The sequence below is a fragment of the Dromiciops gliroides genome, chromosome 6 (assembly GCF_019393635.1).
Source record: "Dromiciops gliroides isolate mDroGli1 chromosome 6, mDroGli1.pri, whole genome shotgun sequence".
In the NCBI taxonomy this organism is placed as follows: Eukaryota; Metazoa; Chordata; class Mammalia; order Microbiotheria; family Microbiotheriidae; genus Dromiciops; species Dromiciops gliroides.
In genome coordinates, this window is record NC_057866.1 from 188200459 (window position 1) to 188219716 (window position 19258).

At 37.9% G+C, this 19258-nt stretch overlaps 1 protein-coding gene and 1 non-coding gene across 4 annotated transcripts in view; both read left to right on the forward strand.

Moving 5' to 3' along the window:
- The window catches only part of PALLD (palladin, cytoskeletal associated protein), a 536515-nt gene that overhangs the window by 381973 nt on the left and 135284 nt on the right, over nt 1-19258 (forward strand). The gene's annotated exons all lie outside the window — the stretch shown is intronic.
- Nucleotides 4264-4370, forward strand: LOC122733075. The gene has a single exon (XR_006353682.1). It is a non-coding gene; the product is annotated as a U6 spliceosomal RNA (small nuclear RNA).

Genomic DNA, 19258 nt, shown 5'->3' on the forward strand with positions numbered 1-19258 from the left:
TCTTGAGAAAGAAGAGTCTACAAGTTGACAGAGAAATGTCAGTGCCTATGAAATCCAGGAGACTTGCCTGAGTAGTGGCCAGGCATCCCTGGTGTGCAGAACTCCCACACTGAGGCTGGCTGTTATTGCTGGAGAGGATTTGCATGACTCCCTCTAATCTAGTGGTTTGTGAGGATTTGCTCCTTTGGGAGAGACTGCTGCAGACCCTGCTAATGGCAATTTAATTTGAAAAGGTTATATTCTATTGTCAATTAAACCTCCCGGATATTCAGTTGAGCTTAGAGACAAATTTGAAAAATCTGCTTTCAAATTAACTTCACCTGAAGCTTCATGGGCAAGTGCCATTTTTCCAGAGGATTCTGGGGAGGTGGGGTTTGGGGGTTTGTTTTTGTTGTTTGCTTTTGCTTCTTTGTATTTGGCACTAATGGGAAGAGGCACAGGGCAACATGGATGTTTCCTTTTCTCCCCCCTAGTTGGGCACACAGATGTAGACATACCAATTAGAGCCAAGGGCATTTGATCATAGTTTTAGAGCTGCAAAGGATTTTAGAGGCAATTGACTCCAATACCCCTCATTTACAGAGGAGGAAACTGAGGCCCTGAGAAACAAGGCGACCTGACCAAGGTCATGCATCTAGTAAGGGTCTGAGGTAGGAATCATAGGATCATAGACATCTCGGCAGCCATTGGGCACAACCTCTTCACTCTACAGATGGGAAAACTGAGGCCAAGGTAGATTAAATGATGGACCAAGAGTCATACACCAATAAGTATCTAAGGCAGGGTTTGAGCCATTCTTCCTGATTATATTTTGCCATACTTTTTCTAGACTCCTATCACTTTGAAACTGAACTAATTGACTTAGTAGCCCAGTAGCAATAACAAAAACACATTGACAGAGCCCTGTAAGCAGTTAATCGATAGCCAATAATTTTTTTTCCCTGTGGGGCAATGAGGGTTAAGTGACTTGCCCAGGGTCACACAGCTAGTAAGTGTCAGGTATATGAGGTTGGATTTGAACTCAGGTCTTCCTGAATCCAGGGCCAGTGTTTTATCCAGTGTGCCACCTAGCTGCCCCCAATAAATATTTATTAAGCACCCACTGTGCACCAGGCATTGTGCTAAGCACTGGGGATGCAAAGAAAGACAAAAGACAGCCTGCATTCTCAAGAAGCTCACAGTCTAATAATGGAGAAGACAACGTGGAATTATGCAGGATAAATAGGTAATAATCAACAGAGAGAAAAACAAATTATGAAGAATCTGGAAAGACTTCTTGTAGAAAGTGGGATTTTAGCTGTGACTTGAAGGAAACCAGCAGAGCTGAGGAAGGGGAGCACTTCAGGCATGGTCTGGGATTCCTACCCTAGTTCAGTGTTTGCAGGATGCATACTGGACTAGAAGCTGGAACCGAGGCCTTACTCTATTCCTGGAATTTGAGCCATACTGCTTCTCCTTGTTCCCAATTTACCCATTTCTGGGCATTTCTTCCCAATCCACCCTGAATCTGTGACCCAGAACTGGGAAGTGAGCAAACAAAGCTATGACTCGGCACCTGTCACTATACTCTACATAAGGGGCCTAGTCATGGGACCTCCTCTTAGCCTGGTGCACAGTCTCTCCCAGGCTACTTGAACGATGTCCATAGTGGCTCCTGATCAAACCCCTTTTCCAGCGCCCACCAACCTCTCTGTCTCACTATGCCAATCTTGGCTGGACAAATGATTTACTCTGACTTTTTCTTGGATTGCCCCATCAGGATCCAGTCCTATTGATTTTCTAGATCTGTTTGGAGGAGTCTCAGGGGAGGGATGCTCACTATGCTTCTTCCTGTTTATCTGCCAGCTTGGCATCACCTCCATGTTGGTTAATTTTGCTGAATTGTTTTTCCCCTTTGTTTTAATTCTTTATCATGCAGGATGGCTCTTTGGCAATGGGGTATGTTGAGAGAAATGTAGGTGATATCAAATCAAAATCTATCCATAAGGATTTTTTTTTTACTAAAACTAAAGGAATTAGACTAGATTACCTCAACAGTTTCTTCCACTTATAAATGTTAAGAGGACTTTGCAAACCTTAAGCAATATATAATTGTTTGTTATTATTGTGTCACTTATAATTCTTAACTCTGTTTGAGTGACTATGCTGTAAAGGAAGACCAAGAAAAATGTGAACTAAAATTTTACCTATCTTAATTACCTTATTGCTTCCTAGGTCATATATATTTCTCATTTCTTTTTTTTCTTTTTCTTTTCTTTTTTTTTTTAGTGAGGCAATTGGGGTTAAGTGATTTGACCAGGGTCACACAGCTAGTAAGTGTTAAGTGTCTGAGGCCAGATTTGAACTCAGGTACTCCTGACTCCAGGGCCAGTGCTCTATCCACTGTACCACCTAGCTGCCCCTATTTCTCATTTCTTAATCATGGATTTAGCAAATGTTAATTTATATGCAATATATCATAAATGCTTTGTAGTCAGGCTGGACCATAATATAAAATACCAGATTTTTCTATATGCTTACACATTAAATATTTATTTTTCTCTGTACAGTATAAACAAAGGGAAAATAGAGGTATAAAGTACATGATGAGTAGGGTGAGTTCCCCTAGTCTCACCCATCTGTAGTATGTTTTCCCCCAAACTCTGACTAGTGCTCTCCTCTTTTCCATCTGTACTCACTCATTTGATGATCTTCCTCACCATCATGACTTTACCTATGAGCTCTATGCAATACCTCTCAGACCTACACCTCCTCCCTGACTTGTACCCCAGACAATATTTCTAAGTGCCTATGGGACATCTCCACTTGGATATCCCTGATATCACGAATTAATTTTGTTTAAAACTCAGTAAATGCTTGTTGCATTCAATCTTCTGCCCAAGCTACTAAATTCTTTCTCCTTCCCAACTAACCCATTCTTTCTAAGGAATCAGCATTCTTCTAGTCCCCAGGCTAAAAACTACAAGGTTGTCTTTGACTTCTCCCTCTCCCATATCTAATATATATTCTTCCCTTTGGATTTGTCTTATTTTTGTCCCTTCACTATTTCTCCTGACACCACCAGAGTCTAGACCCTTATCAACTCATGCATAGATTATTGTAAAGGTTTTCTTTCTAGTCTCCTTGCTTCTAGTTTTCCCTCTCTTCTAATATATCCCAGGTATTGCTGCTAAACTAACCTTCCTAAAACACATCCTTAAATCACTTTTGCCTGTTCAAGAGGTAGCTTTCTTAGGCCTGTGGACTCCAGATTCTTCTGCCTGGAATGCCCTTTACAATCTATAAAAACTGAAATGCTACTACTTTCCCATGTGCAATCCCTTCTTTAACCAGAGCTTCTCCCTATCCCCTCAACACCCCATACTAATCTCTTCGTTGTTGTTGTTTTTCTCGTGTTATCTAAATATTATTCATCCTTTAATATCTGGGGCCATTTTTACTTTCTCTGTGAAGCTTCTTCTAACTACTCCAACCCCTCCTGTCTTTTCCTTTTCTTAAATCCTATTTCATTTGTGGTTAGTAGCACATAGCTTAACACTTAGTTGCTCTATAATTCATTCATAAGATAATGAGGGAGGGCAGGGTGGTATAGTAGGTAGAAATCTATCTGGAAACCAGGAAAACCTGGGTTCAAGTCTTGCCTCTAGCAAATATTAGTCACATGACCCTGGGCAAGTCCCAACTATTCATTAAGCTCTTCTACTCTAAGAGTCCAAGTTGTTAAAGGGAGTGTCCTCAACTGGGAATTCTCTACACCAGTAAAATCAACACTTTAATCCCTAACTCTATCCCAACTAGAGAGAAAAAATTATAAGCTGTTAGAGGCCAGACTACATCTTATACTTCAAGCAGCTCAGTGGAAAAAAGCACTTGATATGGTCTGTAGACCTTGAGTCTTATCTCAGCTCTTCCACTAACAGCCCTGAGACATGAGACAAATTACTTAACGTGAACCTCAGTTTCCTTATCTATAAAATGAAGGCATTAGACTACAAAATTTTCAAGATCTCTATCAGCTCAAACATTCCATGATCTTCAGATTCTCAATAAACAAAGTTCTCATTTATTTATTGACTAACCATCACTGTATAGGTGTTAAGTGGAGAAATAATGGAAATAAGAAAGCTTAAGGAAAGTAAATCTAGCAGACTTGACTTTTATCTTTTATTTACTCACTGATTTAGCCAGGAGAAGATAAATTGGGGGAAATGAAGCAATTTTGAAAGAGTTCACAGAGTTAGCATATAAGTAGAGAAAGAAGTGGTTCTGGCTTCGGCAGCACATATACTAAAATTGGAATGATACAGAGAAGATTAGCATAGCCCCTGTGCAAGGATGACAGGCAAATTCATGAAGAGAAAGAAGTGGATTTTAAATTCAGAGGATCTGAGTTCAAATATTGGCTCTGCTACTTATGACTTATGAGAATGTCACATGATCTCACTAAGCTTTTGTTTCTTTATTTGTAAAATGGAAAGAGTGTCTGGCCTGGAGTCAGAAAGACTCATCTTTCTGAGTTCAAATCCAGCCTCAGACACTTCCTAGCTGTGTGAACCTGGGAAAGTCACTTAATTCAGTTGGCCTCAGTTTTCTCATCTGTAAAATGAGCTGGAAAAGGAAATGGCAGGTATAGGTTTTATCTTTCATTTCTATGTATATGTGCATGCATGTATGTACATATACATGCATGTTATATAGATATACACACACCTTTGGAAGTCTCAAAAAAAGGAAATAAAAAAGAGAAGAAATTTATGATAGAACAAAGAATGGCTTGTATAAGAATGAGTCTTTGTCAAGGAAAGGCAGAGAAGAATACACAGGCTCATTCTAAACCCTCCAGATCGAAGGAGGACTATAGACAGGCAGAAGAGCTGTGGGGAATTTAGGAGGAAGTTGAATGTACCAAAGTGCAGTAATGGATTGTGAGAAAACTATATATGGAATTTTAGGAGGAAATCTAATACATACATATTGGATTTCCTCCTAAAATCCTCACCATTCTGTCTTCCCATTTCCCTCCCTTTTAAATAGTCATCCATGTATGTGTGTGTGTGTGTGTGTGTGTGTGTGTGTATAATATATATACATATATATATTTATATTTATATTTATATTTTACATCTATATTACCTATAGAGACAGAGGAGATGCCAAATTGTGAACAGAAATTAGTTGTCTTCTGATTTTCTCTAAATAAGTTCTTTAGTTACAAGAGAAGAGGAAGTGAACAGAATGGGTGATCTGTGGCAAGACTTAAAATAGGAAGGGAAACCAGAGACATTATTAGGATTGACCAAAAGAAACCTATAGTGAAATTGGTTGGGAGATATTAATATGAAGGAGAATTGAGTCATTTTCCTTGTCTGAGGCTTAGATTCTACTCTTTAATGTGAGGGGGTTCATTATAGATGACCTCTAGATCATTTCCAGCTCTAACCCTAATGAACCAATACATTGAATTAGAAAAGCAAAATGGTGTTCTTCCAGCTCTAACATTCTAAGTCTATGACTGGGACTGAGCTGGCCCAGATTGACCCAAATGCAAAAAGTCAAGCACTCTGGAAATTAAGTGAGCCAAATGTTATTTCCACCACAGTCACTATGGTGAATTTGAATAAATAGTCTCTTCATGAGAACAGGGAAAGGAGAGTGAGTTCCTAGAATCAGAGATAAAGGATATTAGGATGGTCACAGTAATATAAAGGCAACTAAAGAAAAGGAGGGTCTCTAGGATTCAATTTTCTCATCTGTAAAATAAGAAAATAAGACTTGATTACTGAAAAGATCCCTTCCACCTCTAAATATGTCATCTGATGGCTATAAATGCTAGTTAATGAACCTTGCATGGAACTTTTCTTGAACATGGTAAGTTCTCATTAAATGGTTCTTGCTCTTGATCCAAGGAGATACACTAGAACCACAGGTGAAGGAGGGCAAAGACAGTTTATGACAAATGAGGTCAGAGTAGATTGCCCTTTCTAGTCAATTTCTATCTGGAGTAGTAAGTAGAAAGCCATCCTCAAAGCCAGGAGGATTTGGGTTCAGGTCTTATCTCTAACACTTTACTGGCTGTTCTCTAAGACTGCAAGTTACAATGAAGGTGCTGACCTGCAGTTGTAGAGGGAGATCCATTCAGTCACAATCATTCATTCGTTCTCCAATTCAACAAGGATTTAAGTAGGTAGTGGGTAATGATCTTTCTTATCCTCTACAGAAAGTAAAAGATTTAGCTATGGTTCATCAACCCTAAAGTGGGGGGGGGGGGCCGGCGCAGAAAGTGGGGAGAGGGAATTGAGACATATATACAAATAACTGTGCTATGTAACATTACATGATAAGTTTAATTAGGAAGTAAAAAACCAAGTGTTATTTGAAGTATGTAGTAAAAGATCATTACTGGTAGAGAATTGGGGGAGTCTTCATAGAGGAAAAAAAAGTTTTTTCATTGAGTGGTCCAGTTTTAAATGATAGGTCTAAGGGCAGCTAGGTGGGGCAGTGGATAGAACACCAGTCCTGGAGTCAGGAGGACCTGAATTCAAATCCAGCCTCAGACAGACTCTTGACACTAGCTGTGTGACCCGGGGAAAGTCACTTCAGCCCAATTGCCCCACCAAAAAAAAAAAAAAAGATAGGTCTAATTCCCATATACAAAGCACTATTTTAAAGAAAGTAATTTGGGGATTTGCTGATTTAAACGAAGTCTGGGGAAACTGCCCATTCTTAATTTCTTGGTTAAACTAGACTGGAGCCAACTACAGAATGCCTGCAACCTTGAAAAATACTTCTGTTCATCTTCCTGTTGTTTTAGGTTTCACACTAGAGTGTTGATGATGTGTTTGTTTGAAATAAAATCATGGTCTCCTTTATCCCAGGCAGCAAGATGCTATGTGCTAGCTACAGGGTAAAGTTCCATTTGTTTAGATGGAATGAAACATTGGTCTCTTTTATTGGATACAACCATCACAGCTCCTTGCTTAAATAGGGAAAGCAGAGAGCAGAACATTTGGGTCAGCTGAGCAAGAAAATATGAATATAACTCTTAGCACTTCTGCATGCCTAGCTGGTTTCAACTCCAGAGAAGAAGTCATTTACTAAAAGGTGCTCATCTTCTCATTAAGGCCCCAGAGTTCTGGTTTACTTTCTTGGCATTTCTTTCTAGAACTGTTATGGGTTTTTTTAAAAAAAAAACATTTAGATAAAATAAAAAGCCTCTAGATTAAACTAATCAATATGTACTGTCATTTTTGGCCAGTTAAAAACTGCATCTATCTCAGCCAAATTTGAGTTCCCCATCACTGAGGATTCAAGTAATCAGTAATGAGGCAGCTGTGTATTGGGGTTTTTTTCCTTGATTTAAAATAATAACAATACATACTTTGCAAAATGAAAAGTGTAATTGCATGAAATACATGTTTTGTAGTGACCTTACAGCATATGCAACATAGCAATCTTTTCAAACAGCTGAAAACTCCCTGGCACCCTTGTGATTTCCAGAAGGAAAGATACTCCTTAAATGGGCATAACTGATGTGTGATTGGTAAGAGAAGTACAAAGGCGGCTGAGTCACGGTGACCTGTTGAAGCCAGATGTGTGTGTGTGTGTGTGTGTGTGTGTGTGTGTGTGTGTGTGTGTGCGCGCGTGCGTGCGCGCGCGTGAGTGCTCGTGTATGGGGGGGGGGGGAGAGAGAGAGAAGAAGAGGGAATGTAGGAAGAAAGAGGGGGAGGAGGGCAGAGGGAGAGCCTGCAACTTTAGCAGAATGTTTGAACAAGACAAAGAACAGTTCCAACAACCAAATAAGGAAGTCAGTGCTGGAGTATTTCAGAATAGAAGCATGTTAGGGATTTTAGTAAAGCTGGGAGGGGGAAAAAATGAGCAAAGAAAAATAGTAAAGAGTTTTTGCTTTGCTTGCTTTCACCAAAAATACAGGGGAAATGGCATCTCGAGGGTTTTTTTACACTGAGTGAAAAATATGAGTTGGACTTGTATTTTTTCTGCTGACCTTAAGTTTGAAACAATGAGCAGTATCTTGATAAACACATCAAAAATTGAAAATATGTGGTGAGTACCTTTTAGGTATAATAAATGTTCATTTTAGCAATTGGACCCGAAAAGATTCAAGGACAACCAAAAACATATTAAGTACCTACTGTGTGCAGAGCATTGTGTTAGGTACTAGGAAAAGGAAGGAAGGAAGGAGAGAAAGGAAGAAAAAGGAAGGCAGGAAGAGAGAAAGCAAGGAAAGGAGGAAAGAAGGAAGGAAGAGAGAAAAGAAAAGAAAGGCAGGGAGGGAGGAAAGAAGGAAGGAGAGAAAGGGAGAGAAGGAAGGCTAGAAAGAGGAGAGGAAGGAAGGAAGGAGGGAGGAATTAGGAAATATTCATTAAAATGAATCTGAACATATTAGAGATTGCTAAGGAAGTACATTGTATAGGAAAACTATTGCTACCTATAAACTAACCTTACTCCTTTCCATTCTCCAAAGCACCAAATATAAGTGTATTTTTCATTAAGATTAAAGTAAATTAATTTTACTTTGAGACTGAGACACTTGGTGGTGTTGGTTTTTTTCATTTGTGATGAAGGGTAATTTCAGAAAGTCCCCTGAGAAAATGAGAGACACCAGAAAGCTATGATTGAGAATCACTACTGTAAACACTGCTTCCCCTTTGCTTGATTTGCAGAAGCAGAGGATGACTGGGGGGGAGGGGTAAAGCTACCCTGGGTAGGAGTTGAGTGACTCACCCCATCCTCCACCCCCCCATCATAAGATCATGGATTTAGAGCTGGAACAAATGTTAGATGTCATCTAAGACAATCTGCCACTCATTTTACAGACAGACACAGAGAGGCCCAAATCACCCCAAAGCTCCAGCAGAGAGATGTTGGGAAAAAACACACAGCATATATATAGAAAGGAGAAATTTCAAGCTAAGTAGAAGCCATGAAAGTGAACAGATCCAGGCACAAAGATTCACTGTGGCATTACTTTATATCATGATATAGTGATATAATATCATCATATATCATGATATAGAAGTTGGTGATTTAAGGTTTTAAAAAAAGTCTTACTCAAAATATAAGTCCTGTATATTGGCAACTGAAATCCTCTTGGGACTGCTATTTAAGCAGCTGCTAATGCAGTGTCTGTCCCAGTCTTCTTAGAAAACTTGGCAGATCTGGCTGGGATGATCTTCCTACAGTTAGTAAATGCTTAAGGGATGAGGTGCAAGGGGTGGAGGATTGTAGGTGGTGGGGAAGGATGTTTAGGTGCCAGAATGCACCTATATGGCAAATATGGCTCAAAACTGGATTTTTTTAGATGAAATTATCAAGAAGTCCTTTCAGGCTCAAAATGTTATAATACTATGTATGATAATTTGTTGATATAGATATTGTGTATAAATTCAAAACTTCATTTCCATTTTTTTTTCAAAACTGTGGTTTCATCTCAGAAAGAAGCAAGATGATGTATTAGTAAGAAAGTTGGCCTTGGGGATCAGGAAGACCTGCTCTGATTCAAGTCCCATCTCTATTACCTACTGGCTGTGTCACCCTGGGCAAATCATTAATCCTCCCCAGTGCCCTAGCTGGAGCTAAAATTTTAAGTAACAGAGAAGGTATCAAATTACAGTGGTAGCCAGAATGTCCTCATCTAGGAATCTTCCTTTAGTCATGACATCACAAGTCCAATCCCTACCCCTATCAAAATATTAGCACAGTTTTTGTTCTCATTATATATCTGTGATTAACAATGGAAAGATAGTCTGAAACTGAGATAGTTATGTTTACTTACTGATATCATTGGATAATTTTTTTAATTGCCAAGTGGCATTTAAAATAAAAGGTGATTAATGGTAGCCATTTCTGGGGAGAGGGAAGAGGGGAAAGGGAAGAGGAGAAGGAAGAAAACCAAAAAGAAAAAAAAAGAAGAAAGGAATTTACATGATAACTTTATTATATATTTTAAAGGAATAATAAGTTATATATAATAGATGTTCAGTTTCATGTACAAACATCTTTTTTATTATATTACATTATGGAAATGCTTGTTTTATTCCATAAATTAAAGTTTAATTAATTAAATAAAATGATCTGGTTATCAAGGGGTCCAAAACCAAAGTTTAATTTGAGATTGTAAAATTGCCATTAGTAATTATTCCAATTAAAAGGGGGGAAAACAAAGCATCTTTATAAGGATTTAATTTCCCAAAGAGTTATTTAAGACACCTGGTAAAAATTCTTTGTTCAGATGCAACATACCCTGATGATAGTCAATGACTCAGAATTCTAATCACTTTTCTGTCACTTGTAAGGGGCTAAAATCCTAGCTATGATGTCTAAAATCTACTAAAATCTAATGAGTGGTTGCCTTAAAATAGAAGCTTTAGCAAGAGTTTAGACTTTTAAGTATTTATTAAAGTTCAATCAGAAGATGGTGAGGAGAGAGAGAGAGAGGTAAAAATCTAACTATCTCTAAGAGACCCCAGCTTCCAACCCACCATACTGAGGTCAGGAACCCAAGAGGCCAATGCTTTAGCGGCTACTCCCAGAATCTCCTGTGAAACAGGAAAAAGGGCCATACACACACACACACACACACACACACACACACACACAACTCCAAGCTAATTGGCTGGTAACTTTGATTGACAGGACCCACGAGCAAACATCACTTCCTGACACTGGACTAACCTTCGAAACCCAAGAAAAGGTTACTTCCAGATGCTAAAGTCACATGGTTTCTAAATCACATGCTTTCTCCTCATGGCGGAGTTTCCCTGCAATATCTCTCCCAGCAGGGGGGTGTCATTCCAATTCTCACACACTGACCCCCCTCTCTGGTTTAGGGCAAGTCATTGAACCTCTAGATATTTCAATATTGAAGATCTATTTATTAGAATAGTCAATTAAAAGGATTAAAAGAATGTTATAAAGTTCTTTGTATTAAACTACTTGATTATTCTCTCCAGATAGAGAAATAGAATAAATAAAGCATAGAAAATAGAAAAACAGTTATCCTTTCCACACCTAGACTTTCCCCATTGAGGTTTCAATATATCTCCGGTCAGTATAAAAAATTAAATGGGAATTTTGGGAGAGTTTTGCATAAGCCACAGACAAAACTCGGAGGCCATTGAGCATTATGACCAAATACTTAACCAAATTTTTACAATAAGGTACTGTAAACACCCCATAAAAGAAAAAGAAAAAAAGTCAGACCTTCTCTGATACAAAGGGAGGGCCAAAAACTTTTACATGGATTTTCCAGATCTCAGATCTCCATGCTCCTAACTCCCAAGATATGGAAGGGATAACTGTAGTTTCTTTGCAAAGGTGTCATGCATCGAAGATGACATGATACAATGATTTAGTAGAGGTTGAGCATATCTTTTTGTGATATTAGAATTTTCTGAAGTGAACATGATTTAAAACCATTGGCTATTAATTGGGATAGCAAATATTTTTTATTATGCATAAAATGTTTGGTAACGAAAGTGTAATCCATTCAACATCAAAAAATTGAAATGGCATTGTAATTGAGAAAGTAAACCAAAGGAGCATAGATTCAGAGATATAAGGAAACTTACAGATAAGAGAACCAAGACCTGGAAATGTGATTTAGCCAAGTCTGAATAGAAGGGAATAGATATGCTACCAAGAAAGAACTTAGAAGAGATGACTGGGGACAGAGATTTGTAATTGTTTGTTGATGACCAGCCTCTTCCCCTTTCTCCATCCCCCATACTCTCCAATAGAACCTTCAGGGGAAATTCAAGTCCTCAGGTAAGTAGCATAAAGAGGTATCTCTACAACTGAGAAGTATGTACAATTAAGCAAAACAAACCAACACACTGACCATGGCTGACAAATTATGACTTGCTCAGACCTTATAGTCCATCACTGAGAGGTGGAAGGGAGTTTCACCACCAATCCTCTGAAGTCACAATTGGCCAATGTATTGGCAAACAGAAGGATTAATGAACAAATGGGTCATCTGTGCAAGTGTCATGATCTAGCTGTAGAAAAGTATTAAAATGGCATCATAAATTCCAAAGTTCTAGTCTTTACCCTAACACTGACTCTTTTGACCTTACCAAGTTACCACCTCTCGATGCCTGAGGTGTTTTTTGTAATGCCCTATAGGATGCCGACATAAATTAATTGCAGTATTGTGTGGCACCTACACTCTAGGAATTCACTTGTTAGTGGGAGGTTTTGTTCTTCCAGATGTGCGGTGTTGATTCATAAGGAAATTATGAGTAATAGCTCATAAACAGTCTAAGTGAATAAACAACTGTAAGACACCTGTTATGAACAGTCTACTTTGTCTCCTCATTTAAATTATAAGCCTTTTTTTTTAGTGAGGGATCTGTTTTCATTTTCTTTTGAAGGCCCTCAGCACTTAGAAGAGTGATGAGGGTAGGTTATATAAATTCAGAATAGAGTAATTAATATTAAAATGTCAGACTGTGGTGAAACGATGAAATAGGTTCAATAACAATTCTGATACCTGAAATTATTGACAAAATGATTTCCACCAATCAACATTCCTCTCAGATTTCCTCCCAAATTGCAATAGGACACTGGATCGACTGAATTAGAGCCTTCCTTGTACTAGTTAGTATTTAGACAACAGAATATAGCTCTGCTGTTGACAGTCCTGTGGCTAAACAATACCATCGGGTAGCATTGAAAGGCGTAAAGGGGAAGACCCTAACAGGCACAAGGTAGAAGGAAGGAAGGGAGAGAAGGTGAAAAAAGAGGTGATGTGGATGGTTCAAAGTGGTAGTGTCATCCAAAATTGTTTCAGGTACCATCCAGCCAACCAGTAAATATTTATTAGATGCCTACTCTATGCCAGGCACTGGAGATAAAGAAAGGTAAAAAGACAGTCCCTGTTCTCAAGGAACTCACAACCCAAAGGAGGAGATAATGTGGAAAACAACTGTGTGCCATTAAGTTCTGTGGAGGAAACATTTCAACTCATCAATATAGGGAAGGCATAATTAAGGAGGATTGGCAAAGGCTTTCTATAAAAGATGGGATTTTAGCTGGGACTTAAAGGAACCCAGGAGGCAGAGGTGGAGAGTAAGAGCATTCCACAGCAGCAAAAATGCTGAAGATTTGGAAGCTAGAGTATTTTGTTATTGCAAACAACAAGGAGGCCACGTCACTAGATGACAGTTATGGTGAGATATAAGGTGTATAAAGCCTAGAAAGACAGGCCAAAGTCAGGTTTGGAAGGGCCCTGCCAGAAAGTGATTTTTTTTTGGGGGGGGGGTGGTGAGGCAATTGGGGTTAAGTAACTTGTCCAGGGTCACACAGCTAGTACATGCCAAGTATCTGAGTCTGGATTTGAACTCAGGTCCTCCTGACTCCAGGGCCAGTGCTCTATCCACTGTGCCACCTAGCTGCCCCCAAAGTGACTATTTTTTATGCAAATACTTGGTCCCTCCCTATTTCTAGTATCTTTGCTTCATTGGTACAATGGAAAGCTACTTGAGCCAGTGTCAGGAATCTGAGCAACTAGGTTCAAATTCCACCTCAGATCTTTACAAACTTTCCTCAGCTTCAAGTAAGTCACTTAGTTTCCTGGGCCTCAGTTTCTTTATCTGTAAAATGAGAGGATCTAATTAGATAGGGGGAAGGGAAGAGAATAATCATTTATATAGTACCTATTATGTACCAGGCATTATGCAAAGCACTTTACAAATATTATCTCATTTGATCCTCACAACAATCCTGCAGGATAGGTGCTCTTATTTTACAGTTGGATAAACTGAGGCAAAGAGCAGTTAAGTGGCTTTACCAAGGCCACACAGGTTGAAAGTGTCGGAGGCTAGATTTAAACTCAGGTCTGACTCCAGGCTCTAGTCCCTTCAACACCTAGCTGCAAGATGGTCGTTAGAGTCCCTTATAGCTCAAGATATAAGATGCTATGGTAGCTACCTGGTCGTGCCTATTTCCTTTTTTTTTTTTTTTGTGGGGCAATGAGGGTTAAGTGATTTGCCCAGGGTCACACAGCTAGTAAATGTCAAGTGTCTGAGGCCAGATTTGAACTCAGGTCCTCCTGAATCCAGGGCTGGTGCTTCATCCACTGCGCCACCTAGCTTCCCGCCAATTTCCTTGAATGGAGTTAGCTAATGATGGCAAACAAGACAATCAAATCAGAAATGGATTTCTTCCACAATCACAAAATGTTATTCTGTTGAGTTTTGTTCTTTAAAATGGAAATAAGTGGGTAGGGGTGGAATGTGTATTTCCAGTTTAACCAGTTCACCCATCTCTGCAACCAAAAGGCTTTATTAAAACTGTACATTGTAGTACAATGGGCAAGAAAAGAATGAAGCAATGACACAAAAATTATGTTTTTGTATCATCTGTACCACCCATATAATGAAGACTGACTAATACCCATAGTTCATGAACTACATACAGCAATGTTCTAAAGCATATACATATTCAGTTTGGAGGGGAAAAAAAAGTCTAATGAACATCCTTTTGGGGCATGTGTGAGATAGTAATTTCCAAGAATCTAATGGGGGGGGGGGCGGAGAGAAGCATTCTCTTTCCATGGTTTTGTCTTTTCTTTACATTCAGTGTTTAATTTTTTTTTTAATCTCATTTGACCAACTCTGGCCAGACACCACAATGCTCTCAAAATCCATAGTTCTATTCATTGTAAACCTCACTTAGGGCAATTTTCCATCTCTAATTTCTAGCTACAAATAAAATTTCATTGAAATCCATCTTAGAGTCATAGAGCCATTGGGCATGAAAGCTAAAAGAAATCTGGGAGATGATCTACCACCTATACTTCCTAGATAAAGAAAATGAGTCCCTGAGAAGTAAGACAACTTGCATTAAATTATACAACCAGCTAATTGTAGATTTTTAATCTTTTTTAATTATAAAAGTATTTTATTATTTTCCAGTTACATGTAAAGATAGTTTTCAATATTTGTTTTCATAAGATTTTTTGTTCCAGATTTTTCTCCCTTCCTCCCTTCCCTCCTCCCTCCTCAAGACAGAAAGCAATCCAATATAGGTTATATATGTACAATCACATTAAATGTACTTCTGTATTAGTCATGTTGTGAAAGAAGAATCAGAACAAAAGGGGAAAACCTCAAAAAAACAAAAAACAAAAGAACATTTTCCATCATGAGTTCTTTGGAACTGTCTTGGATCATTGCGCTGCTGAGAAGAGCCAAGTCTATCACAGTTGATCATCCCACAGTGTTGCTATTACTGTGTACAATGTTCTCCTGGTTCTGCTCACTTCACTCAGCATTAGTCCACTTAAGTCTTTCCAGGTTTTTCTGTAATCTGCCTGCTTATCATTTCTTACAGCACAATAGTATTCCATTACATTCATATACCACAACTTGTTCAGCCATTCCCCAATTGATGGGCATTCCCTTGATTTCCAATTCTTTGCCACCCAGCTAATTGCAGATTAACTAAAACTCATGTCTTTTGAATCCCTGCCCACTTCTTTCTTTTTCTGCCATCATAGATCCCCAGACCAAAAAATAGAATTTTGGGGTCTTAGACTATACTAGCTAGTTGAATTTTACCAAAGTCAGTAAACATATTGAGACAGCATGCATAAAGCATTGGACTTAAAGTCAAAAAGACCTGGGTTCAAATCCTGCCTCAGTACTTAAAAACTCTATGACCCTGAGCAGGTCCTTAACCTTTATGTGTCTGCTGAGGTCCCTTCATGCTCTAAATGGATAATTCTATAAATTCCCATAACCATTGATAGGAAACAGATAAGTAGAAAATACTGAACCTACAACTTCATTTCCTCCGGTCAATAACCAGATTCCTTAAAGCTACTGAAGATCAGAGATACAATCTCTACTTTTTTTCTTAAAACCCTATATTACATAATCTGCTAACAACAACAACAACAACAACAAACCTTAATTTTATCATGCCATTTCATGAGAATATATAACAGAAAGGGCCAATATTATGAATAGACAACCTCAATTGTCCATCACTTAAGCTCCATTTATCATGCTATGAATACCTCTTTGAAAATGCTAATGCTTTCCTATTTTTCCCTGTGGCAGTTTAACTTCGTGGGGTGGCTATTCATCCTAGAGAATGGCTTTGTTGTGTAAGGCAACTCAACAAAATCATCTGATTTTTCTTATGAACATTTACCAACATTTCCCCCCACCCTTTCTCTTTTATCTCATGGATTCTGCGTTGGAAAATGTTAGTTTTAGTTTGGTTGTGCTTTTATTTTCCACAAATAGCTTCAATTACTTCCCTAGTTCCTTACTTTATCCTTTCTTTTCACCAGCTAAGTTATCTTTCCATCACAAAGCATATGACCTAGGTAACATATTTCTATATTTTTTCCTAGAGGAAGATTATTAATAAAGACCTTTCAAATTTGGATGTGTAGAGGAAATGATAGAGAATTATTTTATGATAAATGCTGGGTAGAATTTTTATTTAATTTTTAATTAATAAGCATTTCTTTAATCTTCATCCTACCTTTCCCCTGACTACTCCAATTGAGATAGAAAAAAATAGTAAAAAAAAAAATCCATGTAACAGATATGCATAGTCAAAACAAATTCTCACATTGGCCTTGTCCAAAAATGTTTTATTCTCTCACTCAAACCCATTGCCTCTTTGTCAGGAGGTGAGTAGCATTCTTCATGTTGGGTTTTCTGGAATTGTGTTTGTTTGATCTTTGCATTGATTAGAATTCTTCAATCTTTCAAAGCTTTTTTTTTTTTTTTTTACAATTCTGTTGTGATCACATGGGTTGTTCTACTTCTGCTCACTTCATTCTTCATCAGTTCATATTGGTCTTGTCAAGTTTCTCTGAAACTATCCCTTTTTTTGTCATTTCTCATAACATGATAGAATGCCATTACATTCTTATGCCATAATATGATCAGCCATTCTTCAGTTGATAAGTACCCAATTTGTTCCAGATTTTTGTCACTAGGTAGAATTAAAAGGAAAAATAAGTTGATTTTATTATATTTCTGCCAGTGGCCACCTACCTGTCCTAATCCATGGCTGTTCATTTGAACTTAAGGTTTCTTTTTGAGAACAATACTAAAATGTCTAAAATTATTCTACATCTAAGGTTGGCATAATTCCTGTATTTTAGAACTGTGGAAGAACTGATGTCACTATTAGGCAGAATGAATGTACATTCTGAGCTCAAGATGTAATTGTCGAATAGTAAACATATAATTCCTTCTTATGGTTTTACCAGAGGTTGCAGTCTTAACAGAGTCTAAGGAACTCTATTGATGTGTGGCTCTACCTATAATTTCATGAACTGACACTGCAAATAACAAATTGATTTTTTCTTTTTGGTGAGCCAATTGGGGTTAAGTGACTTGTGTAGGGTCACACAGCTAGTAAGTGTTAAGTGTCTGAAACCTGATTTGAACTCAGGTCCTCCTGAATCCAGGGCTGGTGCTCTGTCCACTGCGCCACCTAGCTGCCCCCAAATTGATTTTTTTTTTAAGTAATCATAAATTCAGAGCTAGAGGGAAACTTAGAACTAACATAGCCCATTTCTTTTATAGAGGACAAAACTGAAGCCCAGAGTGATGACCTAAATTGTACAAAGTCATACATTACTGAGAATGATGGGATTCCAAATCGTCATGTCACTAAGAATTCAATGCTCTTTCCATTATATCCATCTATCTCCAAACCTGATTTTAGCATATGATTTGCCAGTCATCATATGTATTCATACAATATGATTTCAATGTTTTGGCATGTATTGTAGGGATAGTAGGAAGAAGACTGAATATAGAGTCAGCCAATACATATTTATTTTCTTGGCTCTAACACTTGAAACTATGTGACAATGGGCAGGTCATTGGGCCTCAGTTTCCTTGTCTGTAAAATAAGGAGTTTGAATAGATGGACTTAGATGGTATGGAAACTTAGTCTACCACTCATGGAAAGTGAACAATGCTTCTCCCCCACTTTCCCAGAGAGTCAGATAGAAAAGCAAATTCCTATTTTGAACTCTGCCTCTGAGGGAATTTTTATGGAATCAGCATCTGATTCAGTCAGAGCCAACAAAGCTAGATTCAGCAAAGTATGCTTTGTCATTGGGAGAAGGCTAGACATTTTTGAAAGTTGATTTAACTCTCATAGGTTGAATGGGTACCTTTAGTAGAACAGAACATTTTAAAGCTGTTAGCAATGTATTTAGTTAGGAGATAGGACAATCAAGGCTTGCTAAATAGTTGATAAGGAATGCTATTTGGCCCAAAACTATTAATGAAGCCTCTACAACATACCTAATTTTCTCCAACTCTGCCCTAACATATAACTACATATATAGAGAGTGCTAGAATCTCAGTTGCTGAAGGAAAATCAATTATTTAAGGGCCCTATTTTTGTTTTTCATTCTGTTCCCTAATTGAATATTTTGGAAGAATATCCCTTAGTGTTCAGTAGGTAATTGACATTTCAGATCAGATCATAGTATCTATCCCTTTTTTATTTTCTTCCAGAGCTTATTTTGAAAGTCCTTTGCTTATTTACTGCAAGGAATACTGTTCCTTTGTTTCTAGTTCACAATCTTTCTTTACATTCCATTACTTAAGAGATTTTCAGGTTGCAAGTTTCCCAGCACATAGTTTTACGTCAGCTCAGACTCTAGTAACATTTATGAGTACAAAGAGTTCTATTTCTCTTCTCCTCTCTCAATGTCTTTGTCTCTCTGTCTCTGTCTCTCTCTGCCTCCCTCTCTTCCTCTTTCTCAATCTTTCTCTTTCTTTCCTTCTAATTCTTTCTCTTTTGAAAGAAAAAAACTTTGAATGAAATTGTGTACAAGTCAAAAAGTCAAAGAGGTGTCCTGGCTAATGGGATACATTTATTTGTTTTTCCTTTGAAAATGTGGATTGTACTTGGAAGTTGTTCCTTTCTCTCTTAGCTTAATAAGCAGTACTCAAAATCAAATAAATAAAATAATGTCCTTATTTTAATCACTTTATAAGACTCCCCACCCCAAATTTTGTAAAGCATCCCACATTGAGGAAAAATAATTTAGACACTGATGTTCTTGAAATAACTATATTACATATGAAATACTACAGTTAGTTCCAGGGTTTAAGGCTTGTTGTTTACTTGTTTGTTTTAAGGGGGGAAAAGCTCCATTCAAAAATGAATTAAACAAAGTCATTCTTTAGAGGTGAGCTTTGTTTTTAGAAACATTTTTCTTTTTTATAAAAAAAAAAAGATTTCC